This window comes from Alexandromys fortis, unplaced genomic scaffold (genome assembly GCF_014885135.2).
Source record: "Alexandromys fortis isolate MF-2015 unplaced genomic scaffold, M_Fortis_MF-2015_v1.1 scaffold_0, whole genome shotgun sequence".
Taxonomy (NCBI): domain Eukaryota; kingdom Metazoa; phylum Chordata; class Mammalia; order Rodentia; family Cricetidae; genus Alexandromys; species Alexandromys fortis.
In genome coordinates this window covers 46,382,487-46,402,049 of record NW_026067949.1, presented here as the reverse complement: position 1 = coordinate 46,402,049, position 19,563 = coordinate 46,382,487, and positions in this window count along the sequence as shown.

The following is a 19,563-nucleotide window of genomic DNA, read 5'->3' as shown; positions in this document are numbered from 1 at the left end:
GCTATGAAATGTGCAAGTGAACTAGTCAAAAGCACTTTAGAATACACAATAAAATTGACTTAATTTTTTTTAATAGGGAAACTTCTATAGGAATAAGTCTGTTACCCTCTCTTTTATGGCTCTTTAAGAATATTACCTTACAAACAGATGCAGACACGGAGTCAAACCTTAGGCAGAGTTCAAGGAACACTTTCGAAGAGGGGAGAAAAGATTGTGGGAGCAAGAGGGGTCATGAAAACCACAAGGAAACCCACAGTATTATTGTGATATTTTATTTGTGTTTTAATAAATAAAACTTGCCTGAAGATCAGAGTGTAAAGCAGCCATACTAGTTGGCCATACAGGCCAGGCAGTGTTGGCACACACCTTTAATCCTAGGACGCAAGGCCACTCTGGGCTATAGGAGTAAATCAGTCTAAAAGAGAAAAGGAGCTCACACTTTGACCCTAGCACTTGGAATGACATGCCTTTAATCCCAGTTCTAGAGAAGAATATAAGGTAGTGCAGTTCAGGGCAATCTTGGTGTTCAATCTGAGGATTTGTGGAGATAGGATCCAGCCCTTTCAGTCTGTCTTCAGTAAAAAGAAGTAAAAAGTTCTCTAGTGGTTGGCTGCTTTGCCTTTCTGATCGTATTTATTTATTTATTTAAGATTTCTGTCTCTTCCCTGCCACTGCCTCCCATTTCCCTCCCCCTCCCCCAATCAAGTCCCCCTCCCTCGTAAGCCCAAAGAGCAATCAGGGTTCCCTGCCCTGTGGGAAGTCCAAGGACCTCCCACCTCCATCCAGGTCTAGTAAGGTGAGCATCCAATGCCTTTCTTATCTTAAGCTTGAGCCCCACTGTCTGTCTTTGAGTTTTTATTATTCGTGGTACTAACCTGGACTCATGGGGGTTCTCCAGAGGCTGAACCGACAATCAGGGAGTCTGCATGGGACTGACCTAGGCACTCTGCCTATATGTGACAGTTGTGTAGCTTGCTCTTATTGTGGTACTCCAAACAGAGGGAGCAAGGGCTGTCTCTGACTCTTTCACTAGCTTTTGGTACACTACTTCTCATAGTGGGTCACCTTGTCCAATGATACATAGGGAGGTACTTAATCTTCCAACAACTTTATATGCCATGTTTTTGTTTTTGTTTTTGTTTTTTGATATTCATGGTAGGCCTGCCCCTTCCTGAACAAAAACATATGAGGAGTGGATTAGGGAGTGGGAGGGACTGATTAGGAGGAAAGAAGAAAGTAGAAACTGTGACTGGAATGTAAATTTAGTTAATTAATTAATATCTTACTTTTTCAGGAGGATGCCGCAGGTACCATGATGAAAGGAAAACTCCCGCCACACTGTCTCTATGGAAACAGAGTCCGCCCAGACATCTTTTTATGATTGGGCTTGCTTGCTGTCTTCAGCTTGACAGGATGTGGTCACTGGCCTGTGACTTCCTTCAGTCCGCCTCTCATTACAGAGTTCTCAAAGCTCTAAATCATAAATAGGGAGACTGTTAAAATCATTTCTCTCAATCTTAGTATGTTTTAAAAATCTCCCTTGCTTTGGAAAAAAATTCATTTATTCAATCCCCGTCTCGTCAGCATTCTAGAAAAGCGATACCATTTTGCACTGAATTTTTAAACGAAGAAAAAAATTGGCCGATTAACAAATATAACTCCTTGGGATTCTGTTCCAATAATCTTGGCGAATTGTTACACTGTAAACCCAGAAAATTAACATTGCTAGATAAACAGTCTGATGATATCTGGCACCATCAAGTCTTTGAAGTGCGAAAACAGTTTCCTGAGGCCTGGGACAGAAAGCCATTCACAGACCTTTTCAAAGGCCATCAGAAATTATTTCTGGAGATTGACTATGACATGAACAAAAAGGTTTTGTGTCTTGTTCAGAGATAGCCTGTGGCCTTGAGTTAGCAAGTTCTCTTAGAAATGATCAGGAGTTGAGTTTGGGGTGCTAATGAGTAAAGGTTAGCCAGAAGGGCTGTGAGCAAGAGGACCAAAGACTAGATCCTTCTCTACAAGGAGGGGTCTCGAAGTAATCAAATCTCTGGACCATTCCACGGTCAAAGTGTGTTTCAATCACTTTCTCCAGAATACGCTAAGAAAGTCTTCCTGACGCTCCCAGCTGTAAGGGAAGAAGCCTGGTTTCACATTTGCATGATTTTGAAGGTCAAATGCCTGCTATCCAAGTCTTACTGATCCATATGGACTAGAAATGCCACAATATGCAATCATCATGAAGGCAGATTGTCTCCTGTAAATCTGTCCTTTCTGTAACACATTCAGAATGTACCGTATTGGCTGGATTATAAATCCTTTCAGGAAATGTGCGCACATTTGTGGAAGCAGCTTCATGTTGATGGATGATGCCTTTGGTGTTCAGAGAACCTTTAAAATAATTTATCATATGTGTAAATCTGGTTTTGCATGTGTCTGCCTGTGGCCAGGTATACCTCTAACTCACAACCCTTTTTCGAAAAATGAATAAAATGATCTTTAGTTGCTTCCCATATTTTCTGAAGATGGGGGACTTGGGTATTTTGTATTATTCTGGATTTAAACTTCATTTACTAAGTAGAAATTTGTACAAGTACATTCTTACCAATAATGCATTTATCAGAAACTTCTTTGTTCTCTGTATTTCTTACTTTCACCAAATAATTAACATCCTTCCTTACTTTATTCAAAATAGGTATCATTTTATCAGTATTTAAATATTCACACCCCCTGAAACACAACTGCGTTATAATAGGAAGACAAATTAACTAGATGATGAGAATTCCATATTTTTGTGGAAAGTTAATAATCTCTGTGTATTTGTTCTTACGGATCCTCCAGAATGTGTGTCCTAAATGTGCTTGAAGCCAACACCTAATAATATTCTCTACAGCTTCTCTCTATTACTTAAAAATAACCCTTTCCTCTTAGATGTTATGAACATTTTTTCTTTTAAGGTAATAAGAGATAGTTTATTCTACAGCCAAATTTGAGTGCTCATTGCCCAGGAACCCAGGTTTCTGTTACCCAAAATTCCATGTTCCAAGGTGAAAACAGTTTCATAAAGCTTATAATCTTACAGAACAAAGAAAGTCATAGATTACATGTTTAAAACATGCGGATCTATACATCACAGAAGTAGGTATACCAAGATGGGGCAAGATTTTACATAGGCCTCAGGTGCTATTTGATGGAATTTTGCCTTTGAGGTTAATGGAAGCCAGGGGTCCACTCAATTAATAGGTTTCAAAAGATCTTAACATGTTAGTTACAGGATGTTATTTCTGACACAGAGATGGGCAGGCAATGGCTACTCAGGTAACTAAAGCTAGCCCAAGACAAGCTAATTAGCCTCTTGACCAGCCACATCCCAACCTCTCTATATCACTGTGATTCTATCAGTCTTTGCACACACAGCTTCTTTCTAGGAATTCTTGTCCACAGTGACATCATTTACTTTAGACAACACTGACATAAGCATTCTCCGTGCTCATAAAGAAAAAAATTAAAGAAATAAGTAAGATATATTCCAACAATAACTTGTTAAGAGTAACAAGGAAGGCTCAAGGGGGATGCAGAATCTCCCTGTATAGGGGAAATAGATATCATGGGTGAACTGGAGGTGGGGTGGGGACAGAGGCAGGAGGGTACAGGAGTCAGGTGGGGAGAATATGAAAGGAGAGACAACTGGTACTCGGAGGCATTTTGGGAGTAAGGTAGAATCCTAGAGCAATGGACACTCCAAGGAAGTTACAAGGGTGACGCTAGATAAGACTCCTGGTAAGGGTGGGAGTACAGAGCCTGAGCTGGCCATCTCCTGTAATCAGGCAAGACTTCCAGTGGAGAGACTGGGACACCAACCCAGTCACAAAGCCTTTGATCTGCAATTTGTCCTGTCTACAAGATGTGCTGGGGTAAAGAGGTAGGATGTGTAAATCATGGTCCAACTTGAGACCCATACCACAAGAGGGAGTTTACCCCTGACACTGCCTAGGGGGTGAGGAACCAGAGGCTGGATAGCCCAGAGACCTATGATAGAACCAAACACTACCAGGAAAAAAGTAAAAAAAAAAAATTCATTACAATATTCTGCTATACTCAGATTAGTGCCTAGCCCAGTTGTGATCAGACAGGCTTCCTCCAGCAGCTGATGGGAACAGATGCAGAGACTCACAGTCAAATGTTAGGCGGACCTCAAGGAATCCTGCAGGAGAGAGTGAGGAAGGATTGTAGGAGCCAGTGGGGTCAAGGACATCACAAGAAAACCCACAGAATCACATAACTTGGGCCCAGAGGGACTCACAGAGATTAGAGCGACAATCAGGAAGCCTGCATGAGACTGACCTCGGCCCTCTGCATATATGTGACAGTTGTGTAGCGTGGAGTTTATGTGGAACTCCTAGCTGTGTGTGCAGAGGCTGTCTCTGACTCCCTCGTCTGCTTTTGTTATCTTTTTCCTCTTACTGGGTTGCTTCATCTGACTTTAATATGAGGGGAGGTCTTATCGCGACTTGGTATGTCACGTTTGGTTGATATCTGTGTGGGACCTGCCCTTTTCTGAAGAGAAACAAGGAGGAGTGGACTGTGGGGGGAGAGAAGTGGTGGAAATTATCTGGGGAAAGGAGGGAGGGGAAACTGTCTGGGATGTAATATATGAGAGAATAAATTTTTACAAGTTAGAACACAATTTTAATCTTTTGAAAATATTGTAATATCTGAACCAAGAGAGACTGCTTTCTATATAATAACCCATATTTAGTACGCAGAAAGCCCAATACCAAACTGAAGAAACCAAACAAAACCAAGTGACTGGTGTGTCTGTGGATCTTACCCAAGCTCAACATGACTCCGATTAGCAACCGAGCCTTGAAGGATGTACCTCCTGTAGTAGAACAATCAAGAAGCCAACTAGAAACGTCACACACTGATTGCTTGTTTTTTCCAACCAATGTCTTGCTTTGCTCTCTAGTCAGCTTGCTTCTGGTACTTCCAAGAAAGTAAGATTTCATTCCTTCATTCCACATACTCTTCCTGAGAACTGGCTATATGACAGGCGCTCTCGTGGGTATGACTGGAGAGAATTTTCAGGCTAGTAATACAACCCCAAGTTCAGCCACTTAAGCACAGATGAACCAAGGGCTTTCTAATGTCTCCTCAACTCCCTTCTCTAGGCACCTGTCACTGGAATGCAGTCCTGGAAGCGCACAGCTTGTTCTACACAACACCCCTCTCCTTGCCCTCACAAAAACGATTGTCTTTCTGTGGTAGATTTCCAATATGTAAAATGACAGTATTTGCTTTACAAAGTTGCCGTGGTGAACGATTAAATAAATTTTCAAGTAACTTGAAAATTTTTGAATCAGCCAAACGTAAATAACGTTCATTAAAGACTAGACAGATTCATTGTTTCTTACTTTTGCTTCCTTCAACAATGGAAGTCCTCACCAGGCAGCGCCACAACAATTATGTCTCCACTTGACCTCATGTTATTTTAAGTCTTTTCTGGCCCCCTCCATGCCCATTGAGGATCTCATTTTCAGGCCCATTTTAGCGGCTATTTCTGCCAACAGAACATCTAGCAGTTTGGTGATGAAATCAGGGCAGTTCGAGACATCGCACGCTAACTAGTTACGCTGCACAAAGCCTCACAGTTTGCTTTCTGTTGCTAAAGAAGCGTTCCTTTAGCCGTCCTGGTAGCAGCACATGTAATTGAAAAGAGGCATATGGACACCAGCATGTGAAGCCTAACAAACACTTCAGAGTGGCTGAAAAACTATGCTAATCAGTTTGGAAAACCATGGTATTTTTTAATTTAAAAAAAAAAAAGCTTCCTCAAGTCTGAGGTGATTTTTGAAGGGATTTTGAAGGAATATAATCAATATAGCCATCTTGACATTATCCAGCCCTGTCTTCACTTTCTCTCTGACTCGAAAGTCCTGGACATTACAAATGTGTAAGGAATGAGAACACTCATGACTTGTAGTTTTCTGCAGTACACATGAAATCCTCAGGGACGTAAGCCGGGATGGTGGTCTATGATGGGGTCAGAGCATACAGTGTCCCTCTCCGCTACTTAGAGACCTCGCAGGGTCTCGCCAACACACCTCCCTCTGCAAGAAGACACTGAGCATTACCTGAAAACAAGGAAGGCATCAGATGAACAGACCTTTATAACAGAATGTGCATCTGCCAAGACAAAAATACACCAGAAGCTTCTGGTGCTGGCACGCTGACAGTATGAGCAAGCTGTCTTAGTAGTGATTTTGCAAATCATTTGAGTTTAAATTCTATATAGGCCGTAGGGCCCCTGGAGCATCACTTTCTAGATTTGCTCTCCCCATTTAGCTATGTTTGGAATAAATAGGCTACAGATGAAAACCGTGCCCTTTGAGAGTTTTGCATACACTGACTAGCTCGGCATATGCATCATAGGTGGATTGGGCGGCGGATGCCAGTCTATGCATGCATTCACATGCATTTGCAGGCTTTTAAAATGTATTTTTAAATCCCCCTCCCCTCAAGTTCAGCTCTCTGGCACTTAGTAACCCACAAGCTGCTGTTTCTTTTTCCAGAAAAGTTCAGCTAGATGGAGGGGCCAAAAAAAAAAAAAAAAAAAAAAAGAAAGAAAGAAAGAAAGAAAGAAAGAAAGAAAGAAAGAAAGAAAAAAAAAAAGGAGCCCAACTGATGACTGCAATCTCGGGAAAAAAATATGCTTTTTATCAGAGACCACATGCTGCCAATGCCAATTAAAGTAAAGCTGGGCGATTTCGCTGGAGTCCAACCTGGAGAGGAAAGACAACGTGCCAAGTGTGAGAAAGGAAGAGTATGCTTCAGGTTGTTCGCCGGAGGTGAAATCTAAACACTGAGGTGGAAAGTGGAGCTACACTGCAGACTGAGCAATGCGTTCAACACGAGATAAGAAATTACACAGCAGAGGCAGCGTCACGGGTTTTGACTTCAGATGACCTAGATGGAGTCCTGGCTCTGTCCCTGACTTGCTTGAATGATTTTGCCATCTACAGTTCTTATTTTCTTCATTTGTCAATCGGGGATGACTGAATATCATTTTCAACCAAAGCTTTTTTTTAAAATAATAACGTGAATCAAAGTATCATTTCATGATATTTCCAGGAACAAAATTTATTGATTAACTTGTCGATAGATGCTTCAACAAGGAAACCAGGTTTTGTTTCTAAAAAAGTATTGATCTTTGAATCCCAAAGTCTTAGAAAATATTCTTTCCATATTCAAGTGTCTTTCAAAACTTTGCAAGCAGAGTAACAAAGCTGTGATATGGTCCTATAGTTTGATTCTTGATGTCAGCTGATATTACTTTAATGTTTTCATTTCAACACATTCTATCAGGAGGGACAAGTTTTATAAGTTTAACTTTCGTGTTAGTTATGCCTGCTTTGAGGTGACAAAATGCATGACAGAATTGTAAAGGAGAACAGATTCACTTTGATGAATCTGGCTTGAGGTTCCAGAGGGTTTCAGTGCGTCATGGCAAAGAAGTCCTGTTGATGGCCATAGGAGCATGTCACAGACATGGTTCCCATCACAGTAGAGAGCAGGGAGAAGGGTCCTGTCTATCGTGACCCATATCTACCAGTGAGACACCACCACCCAAAGTTTCTAGTGCCTCCCCATACAGTGATACCAACTGAAGATCTAGGAATCACAGTAACAGTTTGAAGAAGACTTTGCAGATTATACAAACCATTCCAATCTTGAGGTCATGGTACTTTGCTTTTAACCACTCCAAAATGTCTGTATCAACCTTTAAAACTACTAATAAAGTTAAGTAAGAATTATGTAAAATTGATCATACATCATTATAGGTATAGGTAAGTTTCTTTCTTCATTTCTGTTTAAACAGCTTCTGTGCTTTTAAGAGCTAGGAACAAGAGTATGGTTCAGTGACTGACAATGAGAATTTGACCCCTGAAGGGCACATGATGGACGGAGAGAGCTGCCTACTGTCTCTGACCTCCACATTTGCACTAACGTGGAGAGGGAGAGAGAGAGAGAGAGAGAGAGAGAGAGAGAGAGAGAGAGAGAGAGAGAAGATAAATCTTTTTAAAAAACTAGTAGGAGTTTGCTACACAAATGAGCAAGCCCTTTTGCCCTAAGAAGTATGTACAATTCACAAATATGTTGCTAGGAATGTTTTTCTGCCTTTTCTGCCTTCCCTTGTGGTGTGGTTAAGAATCACTCATTTGCATATTGCCTTCTATTCATGTTGAAGCTCTAAAAATGACCCATTTTTCTTCTAGAAAGATTCACAACGCATGCTTGTATGTCATGAGAAGAAAACCTCTTACTCAAAGTTTTCCTTTTTATGTTAAACTTAAAGCCAGTTAAGGAGTTGGAAGTCGAGGAGCCCAGCAGCAGGCTTCTAGTGCAAAGCAGGTTGTACATGTGCTGACTTGGCAGAGTCTGGGACACGGCCAAGGATGAGGATGGAAGAGGGTCCGTGCTACTGCATCCCATCCTGTTTGGATCATGAGCAGTCGGTCTATGTCTCCGTATGTTCCACTCTCATTGCCGTGAGTGTGATATATTGAGTCACAAGCCTAGAAAACTGAAAACGGCGGGTTCGTAATGCAACTCTGTTGAAAAGAACATCATTTGTTTGGCTGAGAAGCTCTGTGTTTTCTTGTTCTGTCGCTCCTTCAGGTCTTCTTACCCTTTTCCTCCTGCAGCTTTAGTTTCCTGACATTGCATTTCTCTGGGAAACAATATAAATTTCATCCATATGATTCATCAAAATCGGTCATGACAAATAGCTGTTTTAGTGCTTTTAATAAGCAGATTCACATTATGCACATGCAAAGAGAGAATTATAATATCTAAGACTCAACCAATCTAGGCATGACTGGTAGCCATTGTTGGCAGATTTATTCGGGCAGAAAAGGATTTGTTTTCATGGGATGTCTGTGTATATGGCCCTTTCTATTAATAAATCATTGATCTTTATTGTTATCCTGTGTTACTGAACTTCCCTAAAAATAATGAAAACAGGTTATATTTTTATCTTATGTATATGCGTATTTTTCTGCATGATTATCTTTGTACCATATTTATATCAGGTGCTTGCAGAGGTCAGAAAAGTGTGTCGGATTCCCTAGAACTGGAGTTACAGACAGTTGTGAACTGCCATGTGGGTGCTGGGAATTAAACTCAGGTGCTTTGGAAAGCATCAGGTGTTCTTAACTAAAACAAAATGATTAAAATTTTAGCCTTTTTCATCAAAGAAGATATGTTGATGATGAATAAATGCTGAATATCATTAGTGCAGAAAACAGAAATTGAAACTAAGATACTCTATTAGGCACATGCTAGTCTAACATATTGACAATACCAAGGGAAATAGAAAGCACTTTTCATATAGTTCTGATCAGAAACCTGATTTTGGATCCCCAGAACTAATGTAAAAGCTAGACACAGTGGTATTAGTGTCTAAAGGAAATGGAAAGCGAAGATAGTAGCACTTCTAGAAGCTGGTAGACCAGTTAGCCTGGCTCAACAGCAGCAAAGAAACCCGATTTTAAACAAGGTGAACAAGAGAGGTCTGACACCTAAAGATTATCTTCTGACTTCCTTAAGAATGTCCTAGCATATGTTCACTGGTACCCAACCACAGCAACACGCAAATAGAAAAGTTGAGACTGTTAGCAGTTCAAGTGTTGATGAGAAGTAAATAGAACTCTGCAATTTTTTTTGCAGGGAATCTACATAGTAAAGTCTTTAAGAAATGGTTTGCTGTTTTTATTGTATAAAATTAAGTATACACTAACATTGTAATCCAATAGTCTACTTTTCAAAAAAAAAACATAATCACAAAAAACCTACATGTGTTTCCAGCAACTTTTTTTTATAAACTTGAAAAGCTAGGAACAATACATTTGATGGCAAATGAAAAGTTGTAATCTACTCTTACAATGCAATACACACACACACACACACACACACACACACTATTACATGGATGATTCTTAAAGCTACTATGCTAAGCAAAGAAGATATGCACAAATTTAATGCAATCTGTGTGCTTCCATTTATTTAGCATTTTCTGGTCATTCTGTCACTTTTTTTTTTTATAGAAAATGTAATTGATGGTTATTGGGGTTAGGGTGAGAGAATTTGACTTCAAAAGGGAATTATAAGTGCTTTATGTTTTATTGTTTTATGATTGTATATTCCTCCAAATTTAGAGCTGTAATACAATAGTGAATTTTAAGATTTATAAGATAAAATAATTAAGGAAATAGAACAATTCATACAATGAAATATAGGGGTCGTGAAGATAATACCCTGAGTAAAGTAACTTTTAACAAGCATGAGGACTTGAGTTTGGGGATCCTCAGTATCAACTTAAAAAGCAACAACAACAACAAAACAACAAGACAGCATCATGTATCTGTGTTTTTATTGCTGTAGAAGATGAAGACGACAGACAGACAGCTGACAGACAGATTCTCCAAAAACTTGCTAGTCAGCTAAATTAGTGAAATAGGTGAGCACTGGGTTCTATGACAGAGTTTGCCTCAAAAAATAAGGTGGAGGGCAGCTGAGGAAGACACAATATTCACCTCTAACCTCCAAATATGGAGTCTTAGAAAAGACCTATCTTGAAAGGCAAGTCCTCAACCACTTCCTTCAGTCAAGTTTCCCCAGCTCCTTATCATCTATTCAGTTATGAATCCATCAATACATTAGTTTGTTGGTTAGTTCAGTGCTCTTATGATCTAATATCTTCCCAAAGTTCCACCTCTGACCATTACACTGTGAACTATGCCTTCCTACCATGGATCTTCCAGGGAAACTTTTTATATTTAAACCATTGCAAGTAACATAGAAAACCTCCTGGCCTCACAAAAAGACATAAATCTAATATAGATGTGGGAAAGCTACTATTTCACCACATGAATTCATTTGTATGATGTAAATACTTTTGGTTTTGTAGAGAAGGTCTTCTAATACCGCACAGGATTGATTAGAATTCACAATGGCCACATGTCTGGCTCACAATCTTCTTGCTTCAACCTCCTGAGTTCTGGGATTTCAGGTATATGTCGTAAAAGCCAACTTCCATGATATAAAGCTTAAACATATCTTATATAATTAGTATGAGAACTATAGTGAAATACCAGAGTCACTGAATCATTCATAATTTGGTAATAACTTTGAGTGTTTAAAATAGAACATTAAAGAAAATAGACATGTATTAAATCATAATACAAACTATCTGTACTTTTATTAAGTAGAGACTATAGTCTTCATGTTGTTTAGTCATGTGTTTTACTTCTATTGTTTGAGTTATATGTAAGAAATAGAACAGCAATAGGAATTTTTTTTACTTTAACAATATTTCCAATGTTTCAAGCCAAATAAATGTTTAAGGAAGATTATCTGTTCACAGCATGCAAATACCACAATAGAACAGATTTCAGTCACATAAACTCTCCAATAATATTCAGAAAGGCAAAAAGATGTCTAGTCTTTCCCACTCTCTACTTGCTATGCTCTATGGGACCTAGGCAGAGATTTTAAAACACACAAACACAGACAGAGACAGACAGACAGACGAGGCCACTGGGACGTCCTTGATACAAGAATGCCAAGAATGCCCACTTTATTGTGCTTGGAGGCAGCTTATATAGGGCTGTGGCTGTGCCCCAGCTCTCAGGAGCTTTCAGCTGCAGTCTCATCAGAACCCACTACCCTGCCATCTGGGTCTCGTGCACAGAGCAGCTGCAGGCTGGAATAAAAGGAAGACTGACTTGTCCGAATCTTAGTGATCTGCAACACCAGTTGTCAGCAGGGATGACTTAAAAGCTGGTTCACAGGGCATCCTTTTACAGACAGGTGGCTAAGAAATTGCAGTATGAGCCAGCTCTGCCCCTGCTCATCTCACAGGGACATCCACTTGGTGTGACGCTTGCATTTGACCCATAAGCAGAGACTTCACCTGATACAGGGTGACCCCATTAAAAATAAATACCTGTCTCTTTCATCCAAAACTCCTTTGCTTTCACAACACAGCTTCCATTAAAGGTATTACATGGAGACTCAATCACTTGTCCAAAGTAGGTAATGAATTGAGAAGCGCCGTGAGGGTTGCTGTGGCATCTCGTGGTTAACAAGAGACCCATCAGATTCAGTCAAAGGAGTCAAAGTGACAAAGCCAGTCCCTGCTGACTACCAATTACCTCCAACAAAAATAGCAATGATGCTTGAGAGAGGGAGAGAGAGAGAGAGAGGGGGGGGGGGGACTGCGGGACTGCATTCAGTCAGGTCTCTAGCCTCAGTCCAATGCATATCTTCTAAACCCAAATGCCCTTGGGTAAAACTCCTACAGAGATAGTAAATGCTTAACCCTCTGCCATTCCTACTTGCTCCCTGGATTAGAAATTCAAGCAGACTTTTCTGTCACTGCCTTTTTGTGTAAGAAATATTCCGCTTCTTTTCCATTTTTCCAATATAGAAATTGGATTGAGCAGCATGCTTTGTGAACAATAGACAGGAATGTTAATGAGGGGACAGACTTCACAGCCACAGAGAAAGCAGATCTGAACAAGACAATTTCAGCTGAAATGTGGTATGGGCAATTTGGTCAGGCAGAGCTTATGTGAACTCCGTTCACTGCACACAGACACCAGTAGTCTTAGCAAGAAAAGGAAAGCCAAAGATTGAAGCAATGATTTCCCCACAATTCTACTATGATTGGCAGGATTTGATTGATATGGGTAAAAGCTAATGTTTAGATTACAGATGCCAGCAAACTAAGTGTTAGGAAATCCTGGGCATCCTCTAAGACAGTAAAAAAGATAATGCTTAAATTTTCTGAAATTAAAATATACATTCTATTATTTATTATTCTATAAAATGCTGCTGAAGAATCTTAACTTTAAAAGCATAAACACATAAAAGGCATAAATACATTCTAATCTTGGCTTTTATTATTTTGTGTCTAATGTAGGCTTTGTTTATTCATTCGACAAACTGATAGTGAGTGGTATTTGTGATGAGAAGTGGATTAAATCAGGTCTCCAACCCTAAATACAACCAAGGTAGCATTTACCCTGGCTAAAAATAGAGATGGGCACACAAATACATTTAAAGTAAGCCAATGAATGCAAGAATAATCAAATGTGCCAGGTATTCCAAAACTTTTTCATAGGCTAAGAAAACATACTTTGCTGTAGTTACCAAGGAGGGAGGGAGATCAGGCAATAATACATGGGAAAGGACAAAGAAAAAGTAAAATATGTTCCATGTCAATAAGGCAAGAAACTGTTACAGTATGTTATTGCATTAAATAAATTGTGCTATATTTGGTGTAGAGACTTAAAGGGCATTGCAGGGACTAATGCTCAGGTTATAGGCACCAGTGAAATTAGGAAGCCCCCAGTACACAATAGTAAGAAAAGTAGTCTATGTTGCCTATTATGAGAAGCTAGTAGCTATTTAGACTCTAGTCTAGGGTTGCAATCTGCATGGTGAATAAAGCCAGGAGAATTTATCTTTCAGACAAATTCAGAACCACATATCAACTCATTTAATAAATAATTATCATGTTCCTACTTTCTGTCAAACAATGATTAAATATCTGGGATGAAATATTGAGTAAGTTAGATATGGTCAGCCTCCTCATAGAGTAACTGAGAGTGAACAACTCAATGACTTAAAAATCATTTTTAGGCCGGGAGGTGGTGGCACACGACTTTAATCCCAGCACTCAGGAGGCAGAGGCAGGCGGATCTCTGTGAGTTCGAGACCAGCCTGGTCTACAAGAGCTAGTTCCAGGACAGGCTCCAAAACCAGGGAGCTGAGCAGAATGGAGTTAGGGAACGTGGAGAAGGAAACGGGTCAGAATGGATCCGAAGTTCCTAATGTGGATAGTGGAGGGCTACTGACCAAGATAAACGATGCATGAGAGCCAGCTAGACTTTTTTTCATGGCCAAATATAAAAGAATAGGGGGAAAATCTAGCATTCCACGTGTGTTACATATATTACTTTCATTGCATATCAGATTAAAATAAGAATGGACACAACAGCTGTTGATCTACATTGCGCCAGAAAAAGAGAAAGCATTTGATGATATACCAATGGAATTTTAGGAACAGGACATTTCTATTTTTTCACCCGAGTAAAAATGCATTATCTCATTAGGAGAGGGCTTAAAGTAAGAATTTCAAAACTTCTAAAATGTTCAGTTTACTTTACAACTCCTTTCCATTTCTGTGAGGGTCGTTGTTCATACACGCTAGAAAGACAGAGCAGCAGGTCAGGTAAGCGAACAGTGTGCTGAGTGTTATGTTCCTCTGCCAATAGCTCAGGAGGGGAGGGAACCACAAATTAGGTTGACACATGGTGTCTAGGAAGAATTGATTCCCACTCGATTCTGGGCAGACATACAAGCTGGGCTCCATCCATAAGGGCCAAAGGGAATTCTGGGGTTTGTCTGTATGGTGATACTTTCTGATGCCATCAACAATCAAACAGAATACTTTAGTCAGGAAAACACCTTGTTTTGCTGTTGCATACCTGGAGACAATTGGGAATTGCTTCTTACGTGGGAGACTTTCTTGACATTTTGCCATATTTGCCATCCTGATATCTTTTGGCAGGAGCATTTAGACATTTATTGAAAGACTTTTATCGAGGTTCAAAACTATTTTGGATATGCCAAATCAAATTACAGTGCACTTGAACAGTTACTATCCATCTGATATCCATGGTTAGTCTTCATTACCCAACACCAAAAAGGTCTATACTCAGATTCACAGACTTTGTGGAAAAACTATAGATAATTTAAGGACTTGCTGCTCAAACCAGCAGTACTTAAGGAGCAGTTTTCAGTAGAACTGGACTAATTATACACAGCGAATCCTCCCAAATATTTCTAGCATGTCCTGGCTAGGATTCAAATTAGCTTTAGGCAACATGGTAAAGTAGGCCAAGTTTTATCTTGGAGTTTCCTTGTTTCTAATTTGCTCCCATTCATTCAAAAATTATTTATCTAATATCTATTATATCACAGATATGATTGCAAGAAGTGTTCCCCCTCCAAGCAGATCTCTTCAAATTTCTTCCGATGCCTCTAATTTCCAAATCTTAGTCTGTCTCTTGCCCACAGTTTTTCTACAAATGAAAAATTACAGCTATTCTTCCTTCCCTCTCTGTGAAAGTATATCCCATCCCTTAATGATTTCTGTCCCAGAAGCTTCTGGGGTGGGAAAGGGTAGGCAGAGAACTTATTCTCAGAGTCATTGCTGTGCACTGAATACGTGTTAGGCTAGCTTGGAACTGTTGAAGGTAGGCAGTCAACACATAGCAGAGTCTCTCTATCAAACTATAGCATCTGGACATAAGAGCTAACAAATTATTATAATTGTATTTCCTTAGTATTAAACAAAGGGATATAACTTTTTAGCAGTTTTTTCAAAACCTAGGAAAACATGTCCTAAGAAAGTTGCCACTAGGACTTTAGCCATGACTTCATTGTCCCTGATCACAGTAGCTGCTCAGATTTGTTCAGTGACTGTCAGATGTAGGTTTGTCATTGGACTCATGGCACTCTGAAGTGTTAAAGATATTGCATTTTGAGGGAAAATAATTGGTTATAGATTTTGAAATAAGTTTGTAAAGTTAGCGATTTGGTACAAAGAAGATGTTAGTTCTCTGAGAAATTTGTAACAGAAATATCTAGTACATTTGTCCCCTTTAATAAAATTAAGGCATAAATATCATTCCATAAATACAAATATACAAATGTAGAAGCATAACAATAAAAGAGAAGAGGCAACACTAAGCTGGTCATTTTTCAAAGGTTTAATTTAATTTTTAATTATGCATCCTTGTGTGGGTCAAGATCTATGCACATGAGGGCCTGCACCAGGGAGGCCAAAAGAGGTCCTAGAACCCCCTAGAGATGGAATTACAGGCAGTTGTGTGCCCCCTGACGTGGGTGCTTGAAACCCAAACCAGAGTCTGCTGCAGAAGTAGCATGAATAATATGTACTCAATTGCTGAGCCACCTCCACTTTCCCTGTAACTATCATAGCAAAAGCAAAGTTAAGAAACACAAACATTTTTCATAAACAATAGCTTGCCCAGAACTTCTGCAATATTTCCAGCGAATGTTAAGTGAGTCTACCTAAGAGTTATTAAGTAAACAGGGCAAATACTGCCTTAGAAAGGACTATACACACATATATGTATATGTATGCATATATGTGTATATATATGATGATTTCCATTGAAATTAACTTGTTAGCATCTTTGAAAAGTAAATATAAAAGTTTAGCTTTTCCTGTAACACACTCTAAATAATACAAGAATTTTAATAATTATTCCTAGAGACCCAATGATGTTGATACATTACTATGTTGGTATTTCTGGGTTATAGCAGTGATGTTTTGTGCTTGGGTGATAATAACTGTCAAAATGCAAGGGCTTAGTGAACAGGACCCATGGGGAATGGCAGGATGAAACTTCACGCACGACATTTTGCTAATAGGTCTGAGAACAATTACTGTATGGTTTATGATCACAACACTTAACCCTCTCATTCTCAGGCTATTGGGAGCTTAGCTAGAAAACTGCTTGAGGAAAATTTCAACACTCCATAATGTTTATCAGTAAAATTCATTAAGGACTATGTTGTGAAGCTGCCAAATATGCTTATATATTGCAAGCATCAATTTGGTCTATAACATAACTGCTGCAACAAATGAGCAACGCAGAGAAGTCTTGGCTCTGAAGTCACCCCTTCTGAGCCAGTCTGTTCTGCTTGCTTGAACTTGACCTTTGAGTTCATTTGACCCCTTAGAAGAGCTCTCATGAACTCCTCCTTCACGTCGGCATGAAGATCTCCTGGGTCTTCACTAAGTCCTGTTGAGGCATTCTGCCAGTGCATACTTTCTGAGAGAAAATGTAATTGTGAGTTATGTTTACAGAGTGTACCAGAAACCCTTGGGAATCATTTCACTGGCAATAATCTTCCCAATGTCCCAAATACTCTCTGCCCCTTTGTATCACACAATAAAATACCTCATCTTCTTGAAGCCACTATTTTCTATACACCAACACTGATTCAGTAATGTATTGCATCTTTATTTGCCACGAAGAAAGAGGAACAAGTTCTCTTCAGACTAGACCATAGCAAGGGTTGTGCAGGACATGAGCAAATGATATTGCTGAAAGAAAACTTCGTAAACTGGAGATGTGGGCAACAAATGACTCAGATTTGATTTCCACAAAGATATGGAGTAATTTGGAGCCTGTGGAATTCAAACATAAGTCTGTTTCAAATAACATGCTGTCCATTGGCTGAAAATTTAAGTAAAAATTAAAATTTGATAATTACTTATACAGAGGATATTTTCTAAGGTGCCACCATAAAGTCCTTTCATAAACGTAAGTTTGGATCAGTAAGGCTACCTATTTTCTCTATAATAAAAAATTGTAAGATTAGATTGCATTCTGTAATATTCAAAACATATCAATTTGCAAGATAAGTGTTATTGTCAATAATAGTTTTCATTTTTTAATACAATAAAAGGTGTCTACTTGACCAGTTCATGGATGGCTGGTTAGGGCTTCTCAATATGTTGTACAGTTTGTAAATCCAAGGTCTATCATTTGTACTCATTATAGACATATATTTGCTCTGTGATAACCAGCATAGACACCAAGCCTCTTGCAGAATGGCTATTTTTGCTCATTCTTAAGCACTCACATCCTCTTGATGGCAGAGGGACAGAATCAGAGTTAGGACAGGTCAGGACAGTACTTGAGTGATTCATCCATGCCTAGCTTGCTTTCTGGACTTTGATGTTGGAGAGAGACTCCTTGCTCATTCCGGCCACCCAGAACAGAAATAATCATACAAAACTATATTATTTAAAACACTGCTTGTCCCATTAGCTCTAGCTTCTTATTGGCTTACTCTTACATATTAAAATTTAACCAATTTCTAGTAATCTGTATATTGCCACATGGCAGTGGCTTACCGAGTAAAGTCCCATCTGGTTCTGGAGGGGTTACATGGCTTCTCTCTAACTCCTCCTTCTTTCTCCCAGCATTCAGTTTAGTTTTCCTCCTGCCTACCTCTATTTCCTGTGCAGGCCCAAGAGAGTTTATTATACATACAGCATATACAGCATACAAAGGGAAATCCCACACCACTTTGGTTTTGTTTTTTTTTTGTTTGTTTGTTTGTTTTAGCTCTATTTATTTATTTGTTAAAGATTTCTGCCTCCTCCCTGCCACCGTTTCCCATTTCCCTCCCCCTCCCCCAATCAAGTCCCCCTCCCTCATCAGCCCGAAGAGCAATCAGGGTTTCCTGCCCTGTGGGAAGCCCAAGGACCACTCACCTCCATCCAGATCTAGTAAGGTGAGCATCCAAGCTGCCTAGGCTCCCACAAAGCCAGTACATGCAGTAGGATCAAAAACCCATTGCCATTGTTTAAAGTGGGAAGTACTCTACAGCACATGGGCACAGGAGACCACTTCCTACGTATAACCCCAGCAGCACAGACATTAAGGGCCTCATTGAATAAATGGGACCTCCTAAGACTAAGAAGCTTCTGTAAAGCAAAGGACACTGTCACTAAGACAAAAAGGCAACTCACTGACTGGGAGAAGATCTTCACCAACCCCGCAACTGACAAAGGTCTGATCTCCAAAATATATAAAGAACTCAAGAAACTAGACCATAAAAGGCTAATCAACCCAATTATAAAATGGGGCACTGAACTGAACAGAGAATTCTCAACAGAAGAAGTTTAAATGGCCACATCACTTTGAAGCCAATTTAAGTTCCACTCTTCACTGGAAATGATTGCCTGGGAAGCAATGCTCAGCAGCTGCTAACTGCTGATTGGTAGGTAAAATTACCATTCTACAGGTGAGGATAACTGAAGAAAAGAGAAATTTATTTTGTTCAAGAAACTCTACTAACAAGTTACAGAGAGCTATGATTTCCTCTGGAGTGTTGGTTTCTGCTTACCACATCCATTTTGTTTGTTTTTTATTTTTCTTTTTCGATAATAAGTGAGACATGGTATGTTGTAGATGTCTCAGGCATCTTGAGATTGGTTCCTACTCTTCAATGACTCAAATGAGTTCCCACAGTTAGAACCCAGGTAAGTTCCATTATCAATTCCTATGTTTTCAAAGATTTCTGGTTGAAAAAAAAAAAAAAACAACACCATATGCCCTTTTAGAGGAACCCCAAGAATAATCCATGGTACATACAGTGAGAGCCAGATGGGCTAAGCTAGAGACTATGTTTGCTTAGGCAGGGAACACAGACAGCCCTGGCAGGAGAGAAGAACAAGCTGTCTTCTTGTGCCTGATGAGAGAACTGAATTTCCACTGATTGTTGCCCTCGTCCCTCCCCCTCCCCAGGATCAGCAGTATGCAAATCTGATGATTTGACAAGGGAGGATATAGAATTAGGAAGATCCCTTTGCATCTCAACCAGCTCTGTACCTCAGTTATTCTCTCTCTCTCTCTCTCTCTCTCTCTCTCTCTCTCTCTCTCTCTC